This window comes from Sparus aurata, chromosome 14, assembly GCF_900880675.1.
Source record: "Sparus aurata chromosome 14, fSpaAur1.1, whole genome shotgun sequence".
In the NCBI taxonomy this organism is placed as follows: Eukaryota; Metazoa; Chordata; class Actinopteri; order Spariformes; family Sparidae; genus Sparus; species Sparus aurata.
The window spans coordinates 24,953,921-24,977,494 of record NC_044200.1 but is presented as its reverse complement, the minus strand read 5'-3'; the positions used below and the strand labels follow the sequence as shown (position 1 = coordinate 24,977,494).

At 46.9% G+C, this 23,574-nt stretch overlaps 1 long non-coding RNA gene across 4 annotated transcripts in view; it reads right to left on the bottom strand.

Annotated features, from left to right (window-relative positions):
- Positions 1 to 23,574, bottom strand: part of LOC115595829 (uncharacterized) — a 92,050-nt gene that overhangs the window by 33,871 nt on the left and 34,605 nt on the right. For 3 of the 4 annotated variants that reach the window (XR_003986792.1, XR_003986791.1, XR_003986793.1), the window contains exons 4-5: positions 8,176 to 8,289; positions 1,398 to 1,504 (exon numbers count right to left, since the gene is read on the bottom strand). This is a non-coding gene — a long non-coding RNA (uncharacterized LOC115595829). The remainder of the gene's footprint in view (positions 1 to 1,397; positions 1,505 to 8,175; positions 8,290 to 23,574) is intronic. The other variant, XR_003986794.1, reaches the window with a different exon arrangement.

Below are 23,574 nucleotides of genomic sequence, written 5' to 3'. Positions count from 1 at the left end.
GAACGCTGCAGCGGGAGAACTGAACGCTGCAGCGGAGAACTGAACGTCGCAGCGGGAGAACTGAACGTCGCAGTGGGAGAACTGAACGCTGCAGCGGGAGAAGTGAACGTCGCAGCGGGAGAAGTGAACGTCGCAGCGGGAGAACTGAACGTCGCAGCGGGAGAACTGAACGTCGCAGCGGGAGAACTGAACGCTGCAGCGGGAGAACTGAACGCTGCAGCGGGAGAACTGAACGCTGCAGCGGGAGAACTGAACGTCGCAGCGGGAGAAGTGAACGTCGCAGCGGGAGAACTGAACGCTGCAGCGGGAGAACTGAACGTCGCAGCGGGAGAAGTGAACGTCGCAGCGGGAGAACTGAACGTCGCAGCGGGAGAAGTGAACGTCGCAGCGGGAGAGCTGAACGTCGCAGCGGGAGAAGTGAACGTCGCAGCGGGAGAACTGAACGTCGCAGCGGGAGAACTGAACGCTGCAGCGGGAGAACTGAACGTTGCAGCGGGAGAACTGAACGCTGCAGCGGGAGAACTGAACGCTGCAGCGGGAGAACTGAACGTCGCAGCGAGAGAACTGAACGCTGCAGCGGGAGAACTGAACGCTGCAGCGGGAGAACTGAACGCTGCAGCGGGAGAACTGAACGTCGCAGCAGGAGAACTGAATGTCGCAGCAGGAGAACTAATTTCAGTTTTAAAATTCTGATTATTACCGTATCTGCATGGAGACATAATCATTCTAGAGAGAATCGTGACGCGTCGGAGAATGGAACATAGTTCCCACCCCTATTGTAGCAGGTCGTCGGGACATTAAAGGTCATCACGTTGAACACAGACTGATCTACGACTCAGTTACAAACTATTGTAACTCTGACTTCACACACTGATCAGCTGATAGAAAACCTGTATGGTGATGTCGTCTGTTTATAGCAACATTAGCTTTTTACAGCTACACATTTAATTTAAAATCATAAAAGGAGTTCATCTGTGAAGATTTACTGAACTTCAGCCTACAAAAATGTGTCACGTTGAGCCGTCCACATAGTTTCCGTGTTGTGCTGTTGAGTTTAAATGTTGTGTTGTCTCAGATATCAGCCGGTCCATATTTTAAAACAGAACCAGAGCGATCGTCAGCGATCGTGTTTGTTCTCTCGTCTCATCCGGTCGATGTCGGGGAGGAAAAAGGAGGACAGCGCATCAGTAAATCCTCACTAAGCTCCTTTCTTCAAGGCATTCACTTTTGGAGAAACACTGACACAGAACTTCCATTACCATGCTGGCAGATACGACCCGCCAATAAAGAAGGAAATGAGACTAATTATTTCCTCAGTGGAAGTCAAGCTGCTCTGTGCGAGGAGGCTGCAGGCTGCACGACTCTGACAGTCACACAGAAACACACCTGAGACTTACCTGGACTTCACACCTCCACCCTCCTGTGTGGTGCATTTATCCTCCGTCATCTCCCGACACCAGAACCTCCTGCAGCCAGAATCTCCTCCGGACCAGAAACTGAAGTCCTGCAACAGATTACAGATCCTCCGTCAGTGGGAGCAGGAAGGAGACGGACATTCACAGGAAACACATCAACAAGTCAACACTTCAAATCCTTCAAAAGCAGGAAAGAAAGGAGGAGAGGAGGGAGGAAAGGACAAAGGGAAGAAGGCAGAAAATCAAGGATATAGGAAGGGTAGGAAAGATGAACAGGAAATGGAGCGAGGAAGAGGAAGTGAGGAAAGTGTTCAGGTAAAGTTTTAGTTTGAACGTTTATCTTCTGTTGAGTAAAAGAAGACAAACGAAGTGAAGTGAAATGAACAACAATAATAACAACAATAACAATGATGATAATAATAATAATAATAATCATCATCCTGGTTGTTGTAATGTCCCTTTAAACCTCCACAGACTGAAACTGAATCTGTCTGAAGCGTTCGGGGGTGAAATGACGACGCGCCGCTCTTATTCTCTCCTGTGCGAGTGACTTTTACAGGATTTTCCCTGCATGCATTGCCTTCATGAGGAGTTGTGGGGATTTCTGTGTATTTGGCCGGCGAGGCCGCCTGTCAACACGCCCCGTCAACAAAGCCACGTTTCCATAGAGACGCCCAAATAAGGGAAAAAAGAAACGCGAGCGGCGGAGGCCAAATTGCATTTTCTTCTCCTCTCGAGTCAATTGGTATGAACAAGGGAGTTAGGTTAAAGGAGTTGATACTTTAAACATGTCAGAGGGAGTTAAACAGGAGGAGCGCAGGCCGGCGTTCATGACAGAATGAGGCTCGCTCACGACGGACTCGCTCACCGGGGACGACCCGCAGTTACAACAACTTCAGAACCAACAACTGGATCTGTAAATTGCTCCGTCGCAGATGGAAACACCATCAGTTTAATCTCACTGATTGTCCAGCGAGCAGCGAGGACGTCTCCACGGGGCCGATCATCTTTTATAATGAATCCAAGACTGGAGCTGCTCAGTGTCAACAAAAGACTCTGAATCTGAACCGTCTGAGAGAAAAGGTCCGAAATCTGAGAGGAAACTCATGATAAGTCAAAAATACAAGTGATGTAGTGACGACCAAAACTGAATCAGGTCAGTGAGAAACAAAAAACAGAAAACTCTGATTTTATGTTTATCATTTTAGTTAAAACTGTAAAGGTCAGAATTCTCACTAAACATTCAAACAGTGGGAGAAACAGTGAGTCAGTCAGCGCTTCCACTTAATGACTGATGACAACAAACACTGAATCAGGTCACTGAGAAGCTCCTGATTCAGTGGGGGAACATTCAGGTCTGTATTCCTGTAAATCAGTCACAACCCTCTCATGGAGATAAACGGGGTGCAGCGGTGGTGCCGCTGTAGCGTCGGGGGAACTCGGCTACAGCTGCTAGCTTGTTTCGGTGTGTGCTGTTAGCGATCAGGTGACTGCAGACGGGTTTTGCACTCGGGCTTCAGTCTGAAGGGGAACATGGAGCTTTCTGACTCCTGGATGGTTTAACGCCAGTGTTTGAGGCTGCTGGACTCGGACCTGGAGGTAAACCTGCAGTGTGACAGGACGAGGCTGCAGGATGACTTGTGTCTGATTCGGCTCTGTGGGGTGTGAAGGTTTTACTCTCCTGAGTCCAAACAGTTAACAGAACCAGGGCCTGGCCTGCTTTAAGCTCCGTTCTGGGAATGTGTTGTCTATTACAAACCACCTCCTGTAATTTGGTTTAAATTAACTTCCATCTGGAACGATGAGTCTTGTTCCCGAGGAGCACAGTTAATGTTTTATCCCCCACGTGTCCGGAACATTAACCCCTCCGACCCTCTTTATCTGCGTTCTGTCCGGATCTCCGTCTCACGCCGAGTGGAGACGTGAGATCTGTAGGAATGTTCAAAGAGGAGGCGACAGCGCTGCAGCGACAGACCGAGCCCACACACAACTCTCATTTCCCACTTTTCATTGACATGTTTCAGTTTATAGATGTTTTTATTGAAATAAAAGCCAGCAGCAGTCAGCCGACCACTTCACAAACTCTGAGTAGATGAGTTGAGATTTACAACACGACTGAAGAAATGAGTCTCACAGCGGCACCGAGTCTCACATCTGAACTGGATCCAGATTCTTCTGGGTTTTTTATGGCTGTGTAGTGATTGGACAGTCGAGACAGAGAGACGGTGAGTGTCCAGAGGACGACGTGACAGGAGGGTTTGTTTGTGGCCTCGTCAGTCGACAGGTGGAGATCAGGAGGTGACAAGTGTTTTATTTGTTCTCCTTAATGCTGTTTTATATCGTACTGAGCAGAAACATGTCCAAAAGACACTTTAACATCTTTGACCACGCTGAAAGGACGTCCAGTGGAGAGCCAGGTGAAAGTGACGTGAAGTTCAAGTTTTAAAGTGTAATTTCAGACTTCTTTTCAACTTCAATCACATCTGAAGAACTTCTTGTGGTTCAAAGTTAAAGTTTGTATGACGCCAAATTTTATTTAATGCAGCAAAACCTACAGAGAGGATTCAAACCCTCAACCTCAGCGGCTGCATGAGGCGTGTTCTTTACCTGGAGAACTATCCAACCTTATAATATCAGCCGACCTGATGAAGGATTGAAACCCACACAGCTGATCAACAGTTCTCCAGGTAAAGAACACGCCTCATGCAGCTGCTGAGGGTTTGAATCTTTTCTGTAGTTTTACTGCAGGAAGTAAAATCTGGTGAAAGATGTTGTTTAGGAACTATTACTACTAGAATATCCATCGTATATAAACATGTACAACACATAGAAATGTATTTATAAGTGGACAGAGACAATCATACACTTGGCGACTGTAGATGCTGATGGTTCAGAAGGGTAATCTGGGTTATTAGCCCACCAGGGTCAAAAGCTTTTGAAATGTGGGTATTTCCAAACATCAACGCAGCCACAGGCCAGTTAACACCTCCGTCACATTCATTCTTTCTCTGAAATATCAGCTTCAGGTCCCAGGAGGCCTCTGAACTGACTAATATCTTCCATGGTGCAGAAATGATCAGCAGAAGCTTCGTGTCTCGTGGGCTGAGGGTGTTTGTGTTGTTTTTCAACGCCGTCCTGCGCTCAAGTCGACGCCACCAGACCGCCGTCTGCCAGGGGATTTTCAGACCAGAGGGAGACGCTCGGCTGCTCCTTCTCTCTTTTTACTGTGCGGTCGAGTAATCCGATCCAAGTCTCAGGAACAAGACAAGGGCTAATAAGTGGAGGCTGTACAGTAGCACCTACTGTAAGTTTACAGCCTCTCTGCTGTACCACATCCAGATGTTTGGTGAAGTCTGGATAAATATAGACTCTGTCAGGAGCTGTGAAGTCCCCGCTACATTCTGTAAACATTTTCCTTACCATAATTTGAATTTTATTATAAACTCACTGTCTAACAAGCCCGTGAAAAAGCAGCCGTGTTCAGCAATAAACAAGAGAGCGGCTACTGAACATGAAGACACAAGTGCTTTCAGCTCAGCAGGCAGTTTACTGTCGGACTGAAAACTGTAAATGTGCCCCACGGTGAGCACAAGTGCTGCAGTCGTCTCTGAAAGTCTCCAGCGTTCACAGAGTTTGTGTCGCTGCAGCATTTCAGAGCTTTGCACTCATTCAGACAGCGGCAGGAGGTCCGGGTCACTTCCTGCGTCTGACATGAGTCACGTTCTGTCTCTGTGGACACGATACGATGAACGTTTAGTGTAAATCTAATGATGACGCTCACATGAAGCTACTGTACTCACTGGACTGAAAAACAACAACATGAGTCGAGCATGAAAGCAGCTCATTACGACCTCTAGTGGCCGTAGTGACGATTACAGCTGCAAAGGAGGAAGTCAGGAGAAGTTGCATAGTCCATATGTGGTAGAGGTCGGGTTAAACAAACACAGAACCAGTTACTGAACCCAAATCAAGATGTTGTCGTAAACAAATCTTGATTGGCGACGAAGGTTTGGTACTGATGTTATGATGTTACGAGTCATTCTGGGAGTCGTTTAGTTTGAAGGTTTCCTGACTTCCTGTTTCATGGTGAAACGCTGTCATTGGACGTTAGATCGTCTCATAGATCGCACAGTAAAGTAAAAACATGTCATTTCCTGTAGACAGGAGGCGCTGTGGCCATAAATACTGGTGTGCAGACGTCTTCGAGCTCGGACTCTTTGATTTGACAAAGTGCAAGTTTTAGTTGGAACAGATTTACCTTTGTTAGAGTGTGACTGCTGGACGTGGACAAACATAACGGACATTTCAAAATAAATTTGGAAGAAGCGGAAGAAAATGGATGGATGGATGGAGAATAAATTTAAAAAGGCTGACGAGTCTCAGCTTTTAACTTAAAAACACCACACAGGCTGCTTCACTGGAGTTCTGAGGCGGTCCGATCCTGAGAACTTTACCTGTTCGCAATCTCCACCTCTTCTGACAGCTGCCTCATTCTTTGTACACAAACTGCTGGTTGAAATAAAAGCAGTAAAATGCTAAAATGTTCCAAGTGTAAAAAATGTCTACTTTCACTGCAAAATTGCAAGTTATCGATAAATGCAGTTGTAACGGAGGCAGAACTTCCTCATTGATCAGATGGTTCTACATTAAAATCATCATTTGCTCAGTTTGACTTCTTTGTTTTTTTAAAGGATTTTTTAGAAACGAGCCACTTTAACGTCATTTTTAAATTTAAGACTGAGTTGTTCATTCATTAAAACAACTTCACGATCAAGTAAATTATGATTGTTATTTATAATCCAAGACTCCAGAAGCCCCAAACTGGTCTGATGAGACGTTACTAACACCCTGATATCTGATACACCATCAGGAGGAGGAGAGGATGGATGATGGATTTACTTTGTGGGTGAACTGTTGCTTTGACTTGTTTTCCTCAACAGGGTCACGAAGTCGTTGAGTAAAAGAGTAATTAATCATCTTGGACTGATCATGTTACAGGACTGAAAGAAGAGACTGGGACTGTGTGTCGTCGTTTCGCTCGGAGGACGAGATGATGATGAGCCGGAGCGTCAGATAAAGGCAGAGCAGTAAAAAGTAGGAGTTCCCTCTGAAGAGCCGTCTGTTAAAGTAAATGTACTTCATCACTCTGCGTCTCAAACATTTTCCTATGGAGATATGAGGTCAGGCAGGATGATGAGGACTTCTTCTTTTATCGCTTCTGGACCCATCAAACATTCCTCCTCCACATTTTTAAGAGCTGTCTGACTTTTACAACCTGAAGTCGTGAGCCTGGACTCCAGCAGCAGGTTTCTGTGGCCGCGAGTGGAAAGAAAAGGGAACGGAGGCAGGCGAGGGAGGTCACGTTATTAAAGCCGACTCCACTACTGCTTATTATCTTCTGTCAGACTCGGCCTGTGTTTTTCAAGAGGTGTGGACATGGGAGTATTTACGAGCTCTGTTTTTAATAGACTGTTCCTTTTAGACTCAAACAAATGCCTCTCATTATATCCCGACTGGATCCGCCATAACTACAGTAATGGCTGGTGGCAATTCTATGATCCACGACTGCAGACCGTTAACATGTTGGTGTGGGAGTGTTAATCTCTCGCACTCTCAGCCACGTTCCCTAAAGTCTGAGCGGGACTCCGGCGGCTCGATGGAGCCTCTCTCAGACGTCAGGCCGGCGGGGTAACCTCCTCACCTGGCCTTCACATCCAGACGTCCCGTCGCAGAAGCTGGAGGGGGAGTAAGTAAATAAAAAGTGAGCTCACAACTGGGCAAACCGCAGGACACCTCCGAGCTCCAAGGCCCGGCCGCCGGCGAGAGGAGGGCGCCGCGGGCCGGCTGCCATGTTTGGAGTAAGTGAGAGAAAAATGGAAGTCTTTCTGAAGGGACAAGGTTAGAAGAATGGTTTGGGTTTATTTTCCATAATCATGATGTTGGAATGTGTAAAGGTCTCTTTTTGAGAGATCGGCCCCGATTGGCCAAAATGTGATGAAAGGACTGGCAGCGACATCGTCTGTGAGCCTGGAGGAGGAGAAGGAGGAGGAGGAGGAGGAGGAGGAGTAAGAAGAGAAGGAGGAGGAGGAGGAGGAGGAGGAGGAGGAGGAGGAGGAGGAGGAGGAGGAGGAGGAGGAGGAGGAGGACGAGGACGAGGAGGAGGAGGAGGAGGAGGAGGACGAGGACGAGGAGGAGGAGGAGGAGGAGGAGGAGGACGAGGACGAGGAGGAGGAGGAGGAGGAGGACGAGGAGGAGGAGGAGGAGGAGGAGGACGAGGACGAGGAGGAGGAGGAGGAGGAGGACGAGGAGGAGGAGGACGAGGAGGAGGACGAGGACGAGGAGGAGGAGGACGAGGACGAGGAGGAGGAGGAGGAGGAGGAGGACGAGGAGGAGGACGAGGACGAGGAGGAGGAGGAGGACGAGGAGGAGGAGGAGGAGGACGAGGAGGAGGAGGAGAGGTGAGCGTCACGCTCCTCATCACAAGAACCAACCCTGGCTCATTTAAACTGGAACTTAACTAAAGTTAACACTGTTTAACTGAAAACAGTGTTTAGTTGTGTTGTTTATTGATTCTGGTCCATATTCAGAGCTCCAGACTGTTGTCATGGTGACAAAACTACGTTTTCTTCTGCTAGGAAAGTTGAGACACAACCAGGAAGTGAGCGGGACAGTCGTGGCATCTCCAGCTGATCGCTCAGCTGATCGAACCGTTTCACAGTCAGACAGGAAGCAGCTCCTTCACTGATCAACTCTCCATCACCTCCTGGTTCAGAATCTGCGTCCAGTCAGCGTCTCATTGATGATCCGACGGCCTGTTTCAGTGTCGAGCGTCGCTCCTTCTGCAGACACTATTTACGACTCCTGGAACCTGCAGCTAAGAAAACACAACTTTCTTAAGCTCACAAATCCAGGTGAATCACTCCCACTTTATTCAGCCATTACATCACACGTTCTCAACACAAACTCACAAATGGGCCTGAACAGAGTGCAGACAAATTAGCTAAAATATGAGGTGTGCTGCAGGGAGACAGCCATGATACCCTGCTTCATTAGAGCCTGAAATCTGACCAATTCTGAGCCGATATATTGAAGCACGAGAAGGAAAACTCTCAAAAGGTCAGAGCAATTATTGCACAAATGAATGAGAGCAGTGTAGGTATGGCACGGAGTTCAAACATGGCCCCGGAGTCGGCTGCAGGGGTGGCCAGGCTGCTTGGCACAGCCGGCGATGACGTGACACGTCAAATAAATGTCCACACAGACCTCGGTCCACACGAGAAAAATGGACTCCACTTGCACTTAAAGAAGTCGGCTCTCTGCTCGCTGTCTCGCTGCTTTTTTGGCTTTTCAGAGTGTAAAAGTGTCAGAAGCTGTGAGCAGCCAGAGGCCGGAGAGATTCATCTGATCCTGACAACACGAGGGGCGAAGCAGAACCAGGACAAAGTCTCAGGATCAGATCAGATACTTCCTCTGATTCACTGTGTCACAGCAACTACAGAAACCAATCACAACTTTATGGATTTATTCACCAAAGACAAATCTGTTGAAACTGTTTGAAGTACACAGTGACACCAAACTCATCACAGATTAGATTCATATTTCTCTGGTTGCCTCACGAGCAGCCTGAAGATCTGCTGTCTCAGCAACTTTCTACAAAACATGAAGAGGACGACCGAGATCGAGTATCACAATGTGAGAGTCACAGCGATGACGACAAACCAGGTGGAGCTCAATAGAAAACATCCATGTTTCTACTCAAAGACAGAAAGAAGTTCATGTAGAACATTTGCTGAATGAACAAGAAGGTCCAAATAATGCAGAATGAGTCAGAGACAGAGTTTCACAGAGTTTATAAAGTGTCTCCAACTCAACAACTCACTAAACTGACACATTTGTTAAGGGAGTCTGGTGCTGCTGTGGTTGATAGTTCAAACCCATTTGTCTGTGGGTGTAATGACCCGTCGGGCCTGTAGGTGCTGCTGTCAGAACTTTGAGGCCTCTATAATTCAAAACCCATCCAGTCCAATAATACTTACCAAACATAACAAATGACTTATTTGTGCAGAGTTCATTAAGTGACTACAACAAGTTCCTGTGTAACAATGACTGACTCTATAATTCACTCCGCGCTGTGTTTTCATTTCTTCGCGGCGCTGCTGACAGCTGCGGTCAGCTCGCCTCGGTTCATTCCTCCAATCAGGCCTCACGCTCCGGCTGATCGCTAATGTCATTTAACCATCACCAGAGCTCGCAGGCCGCCCACACCCTCCTCACTTGTTACCAAAGTAATTGTATAAAAAGTCAGTTAATCAGAGCGAGTGGAGACCGGAGCTGAATCACCTCATCTGGGCAGCCGGCGGCCAACCGGGGACGCGAGCCTCGGAGGGGTCCACCCTTCAGGGAGATGTTTCGCTCCACATCCAGGAACAACTGGTCACTTTTTCCCCCGAACTTAAAGCTAACATAATTATTGAAAGGTTGAGAGGCCGACACATGCCAGGCTCTACCTAGCGAGCGGCCGGCCGGCTGTACAGTGGAAAAGCTACAGTGAAAATCAACACACTTAATGACACCTTGATTCAGGGTCGGACACTGCCTGCCCTCTTGAAAAGTTGAGGATGTGATCCCCCTCCCCGCCTCCCCCCGTCGGACCCAGACTATAAACAACAACCTGCCAAGGTCTACCTGCTGCTGCCTGTGAAAATCAACAGGCTTAATGACACCTTTATTAGTCATCTGCTCAGACGCCCCTGGTGGCAAGGCTCTCCCCATTCAGCTCTGGAAACTTTGGATCACTGTGGCCGCTGACTAACGCTCTGTTTACATACCAGAGAGGGCCAACACTGGGGGTGAGGGCTGCTGAGGCTGCTGCTGCTCGCACCAACCGCACTGCAGCGCTTCCACGGCTTTATTTAGCTGCTCACATCAGGATCAAGTTGTGATAAGACCATGCAGAGGCGTGTGACACCGCTGATCACATGAGCTCATCAACACCAGCCTTCACATCACAGACGAGCTCATCGCAGTGGATCTGAAGGTTTGTACGAAATGAGGACAAGTCGACAGGTAGCTCCAAAACTGCAGGAGGCAGCGTGCCCGCTAACTGCTGCTCACTGTGCTTCAACTGCCGTTAGCAAGTAGCTCTGTTAGCTGTGGAGCTAAGTTGCCACTGACGGGAGGCTCCATCAATGAGACGAGTCCAAGTCAAATTATTAACAAGACGAGTCAGAGTCCAAACTTCGGTAGACGTGAGTCAGAACTCTGATTTTCTGGATGAGCTGTTCCTTTAAGAGTTGTGCTGCCCTTCCCTCTGTCTTGCAGGCTGAGAGGGTCTCCAGTCGGGTCGTGCAGGACTGAAAGCGGGCCCGAGTCTCCGTCTGGACAGCTGACCTCCACCCTGCAGCACCATGTCACACGTCTTCATGCTGATCTCCACACCCCATTGTTCACTTGTGTCGACTTCAGTTTTGATGAGTTATGTTTGTTTTGGGTGAATCTCGGCGCCAGTTCATGACATCACCCATCAGCAGCGAGCTCGCGGAGATCAGACGGAGCTCCAACTGTGCTGAATCTTATTGCATGTGGCATTTTTGGGGGCATTTCGATGTTTTGGGTGGAGTTCAAGTTTCAAAAAACATGATTTTCATGTGCAGTCATGTCGTGTTATGAAATAATGTAAAATGTTTGGCTCGGATTAACATAATTAGGAGCAGGGGAGTTGTGGAAATGCAGCATGCTAAGTTGCCATAATACGCTGACAAACAGACGAGTCAGAGTGGTATCCATGCAGGCCTCGGATCCGTCCAGCACCACCTCTCTGCAGCAGCTCCTCCACTCCAAAGAGCAATCAGCACCGAGGGCAGCCGGCCAAGCCCAGTTACACGTTTACAAGCAATTAAAAAGCGATTTATCATCCTCTTCTTAAAGGTGCCTAACCACAGTCACACAGTCGCCTGGTCTGCGGTGGAGTTTCTAAATGTGCTGCAGAGCGGCCCAGATTTTAATGAAGAGGGAGTAAAGTCAGCAGCGCTGAGAGCTGACAGACAAACACAGGACCTCAGAATCTGATGAGTCAGGTGGACCGTTCGGATCTCATACGCTTTATATAAACTGATCCTGATTCTGGATCACGAGTTTCATTTCAGGATGTAACAGAGACACCTGTAGCATCCCGATCACTCAGACCACAAGAAGACCAGACCATGAAGACGAAGACAAAGAAGAAGAAGGAGAAGATCCAGCCATTGAACCAGTAACACAACATCACCAGACTCCATTAACAAATGTAGTTATTTTAAGAGTTGTTGAGTTAAAACAAACTTTATAACATTATGAAACTGTGTCTCTGACAGATTGTAACTCATTGTGTCCTTGTTGTAAATTCAGCATTAAATCAGAACCTGAAGTTGTTTATCTCCTTGTAAAAAGTGGAGAAAAATATTACATTTTCAATCTTAATTAGCACAGTGACTGAGTTTTCATACACCTTGGTATCTTGGTTAGGATCATGATGCATTTCCTGTGGCCTCCATTAAAATAAAAGCCTGCTACTGGTTTGTTAATAACGTTCATTGTTGTTATTGTTGTTGTTGCCCCTCGCCTTAGAAATATTTTACTCTCTACCAACCAAACTCTGACCATTTTGTAAGGAAGTTAAGAAAAAACATACAAATATCAATAATACTAAAATTAATATTTTTAATGTTCTTAGTTTGTTGTTTGAATGTTAGCGAGTTAGCATGCTAAATGTCTCTGAACCTGATCAGGTGGAGATGAGTTTTGTTCCTCAGGTGTTGAAGGGGTGAGAGAGTTCAGGGAGATGAAACACCTCCTCCTCCTCCTCCTCCTCCTCCTCCTCCTCGTCTTCCTCACAGTAGCCATCAGCAGCCTGCAGCGGTTTGTTAAACCAGAGCTCATTTAGTGTTTTACACACTTCTTTAAATGACTTTGAGCTGGGCCTGTTTCCTGAGAGCGACCAAACCCGCCCATGGAGGCGACAGCTTCGCCCTGCGCCTGTAACCACAACACCACAACAGCAACATGACTCACACACAGCCTGCTAATATGGATTCCTCTCTATATTAAGAGTCATAAATGTGATTGAAAACAACACTTGACATGTTGTACTTTGTGATTATGGTGTAGACAGGATCTGAAACTACCAATAAAGTTTGTCTTGGTGAAGAAATTGTCACCAAATTGAGATGATAACTGGAAAATGGAGTTTCAGGTAGCATCTTTTCAAAGACCACCTCTGGTCTTACAGACTACAGGTCAGTCAGCTTTTGTGTTATCAATACACCAACTTGTCCAACTTCAAGTGTTAAAAAGTTCCTAAACAAATAGATGTAGTAGAACTGAGTTGGAAAACAAATGTTAATCACATGTAGAGTAAACAGCAGAGGACCGAACATTGAGCCTTGTGGAACTCCGTTGTTTCTTTTTTCTCCTGTTGGCACCAAACCCGCTGCAGATCTACATGTTTGTAGGATAAATTCTCTCCCTTCAAACTCCTGATTTACCAACGCTTTGTCCAGAAAAGCTCACAAACAGTCCAGACCTGCGAGCTGAGCGCCACAGACTGGATCAGTTAGTCAGTGGGCCGGGTGGTAGCAGACATGAGCTTCTATGCCCGCCCTGGAGCCTACAGCAGCCAATGAGTGATTACGTAGATAAGTGACCCCTCTTCCTCCACTCTGATGAGCCAATCACACGCCAGCTTTCAGATGACCGATGCAAAATGCAGCCAATGAGCTGTCAGATCCAATAATATATAGTTTATATCAGTTTTTCAAGCCCTAAACTTGGACATGATGCAAGTTTATGTATTTTTCTGCATTTTGCTCTTTGAATAGTCTGTTTTTCCAGCTCAGCTCTTGTTTCTGATGTTTTATTTGCACAAAGTTAGTGTGAATAATGAAATAAAAAAAACTACTATGAGTTTCTGCTCCTGACTCTCAGGCAGGGCGACTTTGAGGACATAACATGACTTTTTTAATCAGGCGCCTGAATATTTCCTTATAAAAACATGTCATTTTCTGTGATATTGTTATTATATTTGAACTTGGACCATGCAAGACGACATGATGTGGAGCCATTGTGTTCTCCAGCTAACAGAGATGGTTACAGCTCATCTGCAGGATCATTTCTGCAAGAAAGTGTGTTCAGATTAATGACAGAAAACGCCTTAAGAGCTGCGAGCTGCGAGTCTTGAACTTGTTCAGCTTGAGCGTTGTGGTACCGTGCAGGTGTGGTGGGTCGGAGAGGCCCTCCACGGCGCTGTTTGTCTGAGCGGGGCCGTGAGGGGGAAATGCCCCATTTGTAAAGTGACCATCAGTCATAGTGACGGCTGAGAGAGGCCAGTCAGGCCGCCGTGAGGAGAGCGAGACACAACCATCTCTGTCTGAAGCAGTGATGGATAAACAAGTCGGGGCTTCGGCCAGCGCTGCCCGCTCACCACTTCAGACCTCACACACTAACCAAGAAAACACACACACAACCGGGCCGACATGCAGCTGTGAGACTCAGAACCACCACCTGCATATGCATGAGGACATTAACTGCTGATACGTCTTCCTCTGATTACAGGTAAAACACTCACTGATGGTGTGTTGGTGGTGTGTTGGTGGTGTGTTGGTGGTGTGTTGGTGGTGTGTTGTGGGTGTGCTGTTGTGGTGTGTTGGTGGTGTGTTGGCTGTGCTGTTGTGGTGTGTTGGTGGTGTGTTGGTGGTGTGTCTGTGGTGTATTGGTGGTGGTGTTGGCTGTGCTGTTGTGGTGTGTTGGTGTGTGTGGTGGTGTGTTGGTGGTGTGTTGGTGGTGTTGGCTGTGCTGTTGTGGTGTGTTGGTGGTGTGTTGGTGGTGTGTTGGTGGTGTGTTGGTGGTGTTGGCTGTGCTGTTGTGGTGTGTTGGTGGTGTGTTGGTGGTGTGTTGGCTGTGCTGTTGTGGTGTGTTGGTGGTGTGTTGGCTGTGCTGTTGTGGTGTGTTGGTGGTGTTGGCTGTGCTGTTGTGGTGTGTTGGTGGTGTGTTGGCTGTGCTGTTGTGGTGTGTTGGTGGTGTTGGCTGTGCTGTTGTGGTGTGTTGGTGGTGTGTTGGTGGTGTTGGCTGTGCTGTTGTGGTGTGTTGGTGGTGTGTTGGCTGTGCTGTTGTGGTGTTGTTTGGTGGTGTGGGCTGTGCTGTTGTGGTGTGTTGGTGGTGGTTGGTGGTGTTGGTGTGGTTGTGGTGGTTGTGTTGGTGGGTGGCTGTGCTGTTGTGGTGTGTTGGTGGTGGTGGCTGTGATGTTGTGGGTGTGTGGTGTTGGCTGTGTGTTGGTGGTTGGTGTGGTGTGTGGTGGGTGCTGTGCTGTTGTGGTGTGTTGGTGGTTGTGTTGGCTGTGCTGTTGTGGTGTGTTGGTGGTGTGTTGGTGTGCTGTTGTGGTGTGTTGGTGGTGTTGGCTGTGCTGTTGTGGTGTGTTGGTGGTGTTGGCTGTGCTGTTGTGGTGTGTTGGTGGTGTTGGCTGTGCTGTTGTGGTGTGTTGGTGGTGTGTTGGTGTGTTGGTGTGTGTGGGTGTGTTGGGGTGTTGGCTGTGCTGTTGTGGTGTTGTGGTGTGTGGTGGTGTTGGCTGTGCTGTTGTGGTGTGTTGGTGGTGTTGGCTGTGCTGTTGTGGTGGTGGTGGTGTTGGCTGTGCTGTTGTGGTGTGTTGGTGGTGTGTTGGTGGTGTGGCTGTGTGTTGTGGTGTGTGGTGGTGTGTTGGCTGTGCTGTGTGGTTTGTGTTGGTGGTGTTGGCTGGTGTTGTGGGTGTTGGTGGTGTGTTGGTGGTGTGGGTGTGTGGTGGTGTTGGGGTTGTGTTGTGGTTGTGGTTGGGTGTGTTGGTGGTGTTGGCTGTGCTGTTGTGTGTGTTGGTGGTGTGTTGGCTGTGCTGTTGTGGTGTGTGGTGGTGTTGGTGTGTGTGTTGGGTGTGTTGGTGGTGTTGTGGTGTTGTGGTGTGTTGGTGTGTTGGTGGTGTGTTGTGGTGGTGGTGTTGTGGTGTTGGTGTTGTTGTGGTGTTGTGGTGGTGTTGGTGGTTGTGTGGGGTGTGTTGGTGGTGGTGTTGGCTGTGCTGTTGTGGTGTGTTGGTGGTGTTGGCTGTGCTGTTGTGGTGTGTTGGTGGTGTGTGGTGGTGTTGGCTGTGCTGTTGTGGTGTGTTGGTGGTGTTGGTGGTGTGTTGGTGGTGTGTTGGTGGTGGTGTTGGCTGTGCTGTTGTGGTGTGTTGGTGGTGTTGGTGGTGTGTTGGTGGTGTGTTGGTGTTGGTGTTGGCTGTGCTGTTGTGGTGTGTTGGTGGTGTTGGTGTGTTCCCTTATTAAGCCTCTGGACTCTTCCCTGAGCTGCTCACCTCGTCATTAACCTGTCAGCTCTGATGAGTGTGTGGCCGGAGACTGAGAGCGCCTTCAGAGCGCTCACAGCGACCGGCCGCCGCAGAGCAAACCGACGGTGGTCCGAGCTGTGAGACCCCAAACCACAGCGGCTTTCACCTCAGCTCACGCCCCCCTCCTCTCCTCCGCCTCTGACGGGAATCCACAGCACCTGCCACACTGAGCCGGGTCCATGTGCACGAGTAAATACAAGCAGACATGCAGGCAAACAAACCTGCACTCCACAAACATGTACACAGGAGGGAAGTAACTGAGTACTTTTACTGCTGACATCCAGTCCAGGTCACAGGTTCTGGTACTGCAAATGAGTATTTCTGTTTCAGGGAGGCTTTCTACTTTTCCTGCTGAGATTTCAGATGTAAAAAAAATCACTTATTACATCATCAACAAATCATCGACAATAAAAATAGTCAGGAACTTTAAATATACACTTCTATATGCAATATATCCAGTGTAAACAGTTAGCAGTTAGAGATTAAGCTAACATTAGCTAAGAGCTGGTAATAAGTTAGTTGAAGCGAGTGTGAATGTTACAGCTAATGTTAGCTCGGCGCTAGCAGGAATCCTCACTGAAGAACCAAATGCAGATTAGTCAGCTGTTTAAGGAAATTACTGATTAACTTTAAAACATTTATAAGGTGTTTTAGACAGTTTCAGCTGTAATCAACAGGCGGGGAGCTGAGAGCCACAGACAGGAAGTCAAAAAGTATTGAGAACCTGATCTTATTAAGAGTTTGTTTGGAGAGTGGAGGGACTAACGGCTCATAATGACCCATAATCCTCGGCGAGGCTGACGGTGTGGACTTCAGCCTTGAAGCTCAGTATGGTTTGAGTGGTTTGAAGGGTGGAGTCTGCTGCCTGCTGCGAGCAGAGGAAATAGGTTAACAGGATTCAATCACACGCTGCAGCCAATCCAATTATGTAGTTAGCTGAAGCTCAGGTGCACCTGGCAGCAGAGAGACGAGCTCCTCGTTGAACGTTTGGAAAAAACATGAAATGGAGAGAAAGTTTGATGTGAACCACAGTGAGACCCTGAGTGAAGGTGTTCCTTCAATAAACAGCTAAAGTCAGGAAACGCTCCTGGTTTCACTGTGACTGAGCTGATAAAACAAACAGGTGTTTCTCTGAACAGGTGAAGGTTTCTCACTGGGAGAGGTTCAGATTCACTTCTCCTCCACTTCAGTTCGGACTGAAATATCTCAACAACTATCAGATGGATCGTCGTCAGTTCAGACGTTCATGTTCTCAGATGTTTTTAATCAACTCTGGTGCCTCAAAGTGATCGTTAAGGCTTTCCTCAGACTCTGAAGTGAGCTAAATGCTAACATTAGCCTGCTAACATGCTCACAATTTGAGGTTTTACATGAACAATGTTTATGCAAATGTTCACCATGTTAGCTCATGACTGATCACCTACACGCTGCTGAGCTTTTTAGCATGTTTAAGCTTCTATAGCTATAACGTTAGCAAAATAGCTAGTGTTAGTGTGAATGCTCTCTGATGGCCACAGCCTGGGCTAATTGCTAAGTATTATTATACAGCTCATGGCTAATTAATACAAAATATAATGATCAATTAATATGAAATGAATTACTTTATATTTCATACAATAAGCTCCATGTATAGAGCAGAATGATATACTTTTACTTTTTGTACTTTATGTATATTCTGATGCTAACAGTTCTTTTTCCTCAGTGAATGTTCAGAGTTCACAGTGTTTGTTCCTGCAGACGTGAAGCTAACCTACATTTTAACCCTCCGTGTGTGATCAACAGGTCGGAGTCGACTCTGTTGTTCCGGCGTCCTTTGTTCTCTGGTTCATGACTCCTGACAGAATCTGCTGTGACCACTGGAATGATTTGGGAAATCTTTATCTAAACCTCACAAAGGAGTGACGGAAGCATGTGACACAGTTTCACCACCCGCAGTGGAAACCTGCAGGTTGATCTCAGGGCAAAATGTTTCCCAATGTCAGGAATGTAAAGTGTGTCGCTGCAGGACGTCAGCCAGCCGTTTCCACGTCTGTCACCTCCAAACAGACACATTTACATCCTGCGACATCACGTCTGGTCAACGTGCTGCTCAGGTGAGCCGACAGGTCACAGTGTCACCTGAGTTTACAGGCAGGAGTTTACTGTCTGTACGGAACTACGAGGCTCAGGGATCGTTTCAGAGCCTCTCCAGTATCTGATGTTCTTAACATATAGATTCTAAATGTGACGACTTTAAATATTCAACTGACCTGATAACTGGATAAAATATAGGACGTCAGAGAAGTGATGGGACAGTATCGCTCTTATTATTGTTGTTAATCTTTATTAAACATCTGTAAAATCAAACAGCTCGTCTGCAGAGGAGAGAGACGAGATCCTCATCTGAAGAGACTTTCAGTAACTAGTGACTAAAGTTATAAGTTACAAATAAAAGTACAATATGTCCACTTCAGACTGTAGTGGAGTGCCTCAGAGTTCTGTAACCTGAATAATAATCCTGATTGTGAGCAGCTGATGAGGAGTCGGTGGAGACGTCCTCGCAGACAGGAAGCAGGCCGACTGGCTGCAGATCAACAGTAACATCATTCACTGACGATGTGAAGTGTCGAAAGCAGGAAAACGTGCGGTTTGTGGCTCTCCTTTAAAGATAAGCAATTTAAACATTAGACAGAGCGGCTGCAGTGTGTATTAGTCTCATTTTCAGGAATGTTCAGTGTGTGTGTGTGTGTGTGTGTGTCGTTAGCGCTCGCTGCCAGGAGCGAGGGGCAGCCTTGAGACGTTTCCAGAGCTCTGGTATGCATTATTGCGGAGGACGGGATCAAGGCGGTTTTAATACGACGTGACGTTTGACCAAGTTGTTCGCTGCAGAAAGAAAAGAGCTCAGAACAGCGAGGAAATGTTTCTGCTCTCCGCTTCATTCAGAGGAACGAGGTCACAGCAGAGAGACGACTCTCATTTCATGACGTGCAAATATTTAAACTTTTGAACGTTTGTTTTTTAGTGTTCTGCTTTATTAATAATCACCTCTGAGCTGAGACGAGGTGGTTTGTGATGAGGTGATCCTGCTCAGACCATCGGGACCGTTCTGGCCTCCCTGCAGTCAACCTGCTAACAATCTTTTTAAATGTCCTCCCCTCACTGTGTCAGAGCTTTAAGTTCCCCCTTTTCTCTTCAGTTGTTTTGGACCCACACCCATCAGAGCGTCGTCAGAGCCAAGCCCAACACGCCCGCCATCCAGCAGACAAGAGTTCAGACCACAGCAGAGCGCAAACAACATGAAGGGAGCTGCAGAGAGACGAAGTGAGAAGTGGTCGATCTGGACTCTGACACAGCCTCGCAGTCATCGAGGAAAGCTTTCAGATTTTACTGAACTGCCAGGGATGGAAACCTGACAGCATTAAACAGGGTTTGTCCCTCAGGGGCTCCTGTAGCTGTGTACACTGTCTGCTGAGATCATCCAGCTCTCAGGCTGACTGGATCTGACCTGATGCTTCCAACAGGATCCCCTCTGCTCTGCTTGCATCACATCTAATGTCTGAAAACTCAGTCCAACGGGCCAGAACACTGAAAACACGTGCACCTTAAAAAACACTTACAGTCGACACAACAAGAGTCCTCCAGGCCTGCAGGGGGAGCTCTCACTGGATCAGCTGTTCACATCTGGTATCGACATCTGTCCTGAGTGATCCGAGTCCCACGAGTCGACACCTGTGCTGTGTCTCCACATTTGAAGGCCAATTATGTCACAACTCCACGTGAAGGCTGTTCCTGTCTGAAGGCTCCTACAGATGCTCCTTCTTCTCCCTGTTTCTGGAGGATGCACCGCTACGATCCTTCATGGCCTCACATATCCCAAGATTCTTTGCGCACCCGAAAAAGAAGAAAGTAAGAGAGAGAGAAAATGGCGGCATCACGTGGCGTAGATCGTCACTATCGCGGGCCTGGGCAGCAGAAATGGTGACGTAAGGATAAAACATCTGGTTATGCAACCAGGAAATGCTCCAAAGGCTAGACCGTCACATTTAACAACGGCTGACGAGGTTAACAAGGTCTCTCTGAAGGACTCGCCTTCAAAGACCACAAAGGCCGAGTCCTTCAGAGCAGTGCTCCCCAACCTGCTGCTCTACGGACCGGGACCATGTACGACCGCGTGTAATTCCGCGGTAATAAAATTACAGCAGTTGTCCACTCACCGTCCCCGCAGCTGCAGTTCAGCCACTTTATCAGCCACCTTAATACAGTCGTCCATCTCCCTCTTCTCCCGTGTCATCATTGGGCTTTTTCCTTTTTTCTTTCTAGCTCTCCGAAGAGGTTTGGTTTCCACTAATCTCAGCTAGCTTGATTTGTAGGGTCCGTGACTGAAACAGGTACGTGTCAAGAGGAACAGACGGATGTTGTTAAAACAGGGTTCCTGCAGGTTTGAACAAGTCAAATTTTAGACTTTTTAAGACCTTTTTAAGACCTTTTTGAACTAAATTTAAGACCTACACGAAGTACGAAAAGTTAGGAAAAATGCGGCCCCAGAATTGCTTTAAACAAATAACCACATTTGTTGCCATTCACAGAGCAGCTCAAACAATGAAGACTGGAGTGAATGAGTGTGTCAGGGTTATTATAGTTTCAACATTTTCATTAGTTTTTATTTTAATTTAGTTTTTCAGTTTGTTTTTTCATTTTAGTTTAGTTTCAATTAGTTTAACAAGTGATCCAAGTAGTTTAAATATAGTTTTTTTCAAGGAATTTAATTTGAGTTAACTATAATAACGTGTGTACGCACACACACACACACACACACACACACACACTGACACACACACACTTTCAACGTCGGAGCTGGGCCAAAGACGGTTTGAATGTGGCTTGACCGTTAGGTGGCAGAGGCGGTGCAGAGTTCGGGTCGAGCAGAACTGGATGAAATCGGACCGGGAACTGGTGACAAAGGCGTACAGAAGTGTGTGATTACGTGACTTCGCTGGAGACTTTTAGAAGCTAACTGGTGTTTTTTCGAGTGTGCCCAATTCGAGGGTCCTCTGACAGATTCCGCTGTCGAAGTCGTTCCGGAACTGGTGAAGTGTGCGGCGATAAATTCCGACCGCGCTGTCGGCAAAATACCACTCACGTTCCTGGATACATGAGACAGAAGAACACACGGAGATGACTGAGAATCTCACCAACACATTTCCTCCAAACAAAAAAAAAAAAAGGCGATGAGGGAAGCGGTTAATGAACGTACATATTTAAGACCCGACTAAATGTAATTTAAGATCTATATGCAAAATATGAACGTATTTAAGACTTTTTAAGGCCTAAAATTGAGATTGTCAAATTTAAGACTTTTTAAGACTCCGCGGCAACCCTGTAAAAGAGAATCTGTTTTTCAAAATAAAACAGCTTTCCGAGTATGATCGTCAATATAACAGAAATAAAATAACGTATTTATTCTTTCTCTGCGGCCCGGTACCAAACGACCCACAGACCGGTACCGGTCCGCGGCCCGTAGGTCGGGGAGCACTGCTTCAGAGGATGCAGACCCTGAACTGAGACACAGTATGTGAGACAAACAGACTCCATGTTTCTACTCAAAGACAGAAAGAAGTTCATGTAGAACATTTGCTGAATGAACAAGAAGGTCCAAATAATGCAGAATGAGTCAGAGACAGAGTTTCACAGAGTTTCACAGAGTTTATAAAGTGTCTCCAACTCAACAACTAACATCTGCTGCTAACAGGAGCAACGTGTGGCTGACATCACACCTGGAGATGAACCTGATTTACTGTATTTTTCGTTGGTTCATCTTGTTCAACACTGCAGCTCAAACAGCACACTTCTTCATCTGTTATAAACTCTGCAGCCAAAACTCAGTTCAACCAACTAAAGTCCAACTGTCAGAAAATAAACAGCTGATTACATTTTACTGTGTGGTTTCTGGAGCTGCTGCTGCTGCCGGAGCTCAGATCAGCTGATAGACGAGGAAGCTGGAGGTTAACGAGTCCAACCGACGACGACACACCGGAGAGACTGAAGGTTTCATTTCCTCCGCAGGAAACTCTTTACTGTCTTTATCAGCGGCGGCAGGCGGCGCTGCTTTATGATTGGACATTAAAGGCTTTCAGCGCTGTAAAATATTTACGACTTCCACTGAAAATTTATTTGAGAAACAACAAATCACAACATTAAAGTTTAGAGAGAAAGATGTGGAGAATCTACAGCAGAGGAGAAGAGACGCCGCGGCTACTGAAGAACTGGAGAAATATATCATGTTTATTTATTCTAACCCGGTGGATTTGTTCTGAAACATCCATACTTTAAGACTGAAAATCTTTAAATACTCAAATGTAACACCAACAACATGTTGATCCAGCCACCTGAATACACCTCATTGTTCCATCATGAATGTGCTCCTTCTGAAGGGTTAAAGAAGACGTGTAGCTCTGAACCAGTTTGTTACCGCGGCGACTTCATGGTGAAGCTGCTGCAGGACGATGATCAACGAGCTGCATCATGGAACCAACATGTCAAACATGACGTCATGTCACTGAGGCGTCTTCAGGCGGGTGGAGACACTGTGCTGTCTCCACACTGTGACCCCCACACACACACACACACATCAAACACACCACCCAGGATCATCACACACAGCCGAACACCCAGAGTGACAGTGTGTCTGGAGACGAGCTGAGATGTAAACAGTGCGAACACAAACATCAAGACGGAGTGATGTCACTGCTGATACTGATCACACACTCCTCCCTGTGTTCAAAGCACACACACACACACACACACACACACACACACACACACACACACACACACACACACACACACACACACACACACACACACACACACACACACACACACACACACGAGGTGTCCTCTTTCTAAACAGACAAACTGGGTTCCACCCAGATCTGTCCACTGCATTTCATGTCACAGAGACACATGAAGGCGGTCACACATCACGACGTCCTCGGATGGTTTCTCAGTTCGTGTCACTTCTTCAGAGCGTTCGTCTGTTGAACTTGGTTCTTTATTTAAAGGATTTTCTGAGCTCAAAAGTAATTAAAACTGTTTAGAATAACATCTCACTGTATCTCACAATAAGCAGTTAAAATCCGCCTGACAGACATTTTTTGGTTTAACTCGGTTGCTTACAAAACTGACTTGCGGTGTAACTCTACGCTCCACTCCAGGTCCTCGGCTCTCCCCTGTTTACATGTCCACACGTGTTTTTATTAGCTGTTATTAATCTTAAGAACACAGAAGACACGTTGTCTTTAGAGTGTTTAGAGTGGTGGTACAGAGCAGTTACAAAAGGGAATAAATAGTTTGAATCCGTGTCTTGGTCGCTTCACAGACTCACAGGTGGTGGTGTTCCTCAAGGCTCCACTGTAGGTCCTCTTCTTTTCTCTTTTTACTATCTATTATTTATCTATTAATTTATCAGACAGTTAAACTGATGCTTTGTCTTCCCCAGCTTGTCAATAACTGATGATTTGAGATTGTGGGTCTAAAGTTGAGGAGCTCTCCTGGAAGTTACAGACAGGCCAAATAAAATAAAACTCACTGTAAGCTCGAGGAAACTTGAGTTTGAACATTGTCAGAAACATTCAGGATAATGTGAGTGAACGCTAAACACAACTTTTCAAATACCACCAACGATGAATTTGTGGCACAACTTCAGCCCCACGAGTGAATCCACTGATTGCAGGGATTCAGCTGAACTGAACCGAGCTCACTGCAGAACTTCAGCCTCTTCCAGGCTGCTGTGATGGAGGC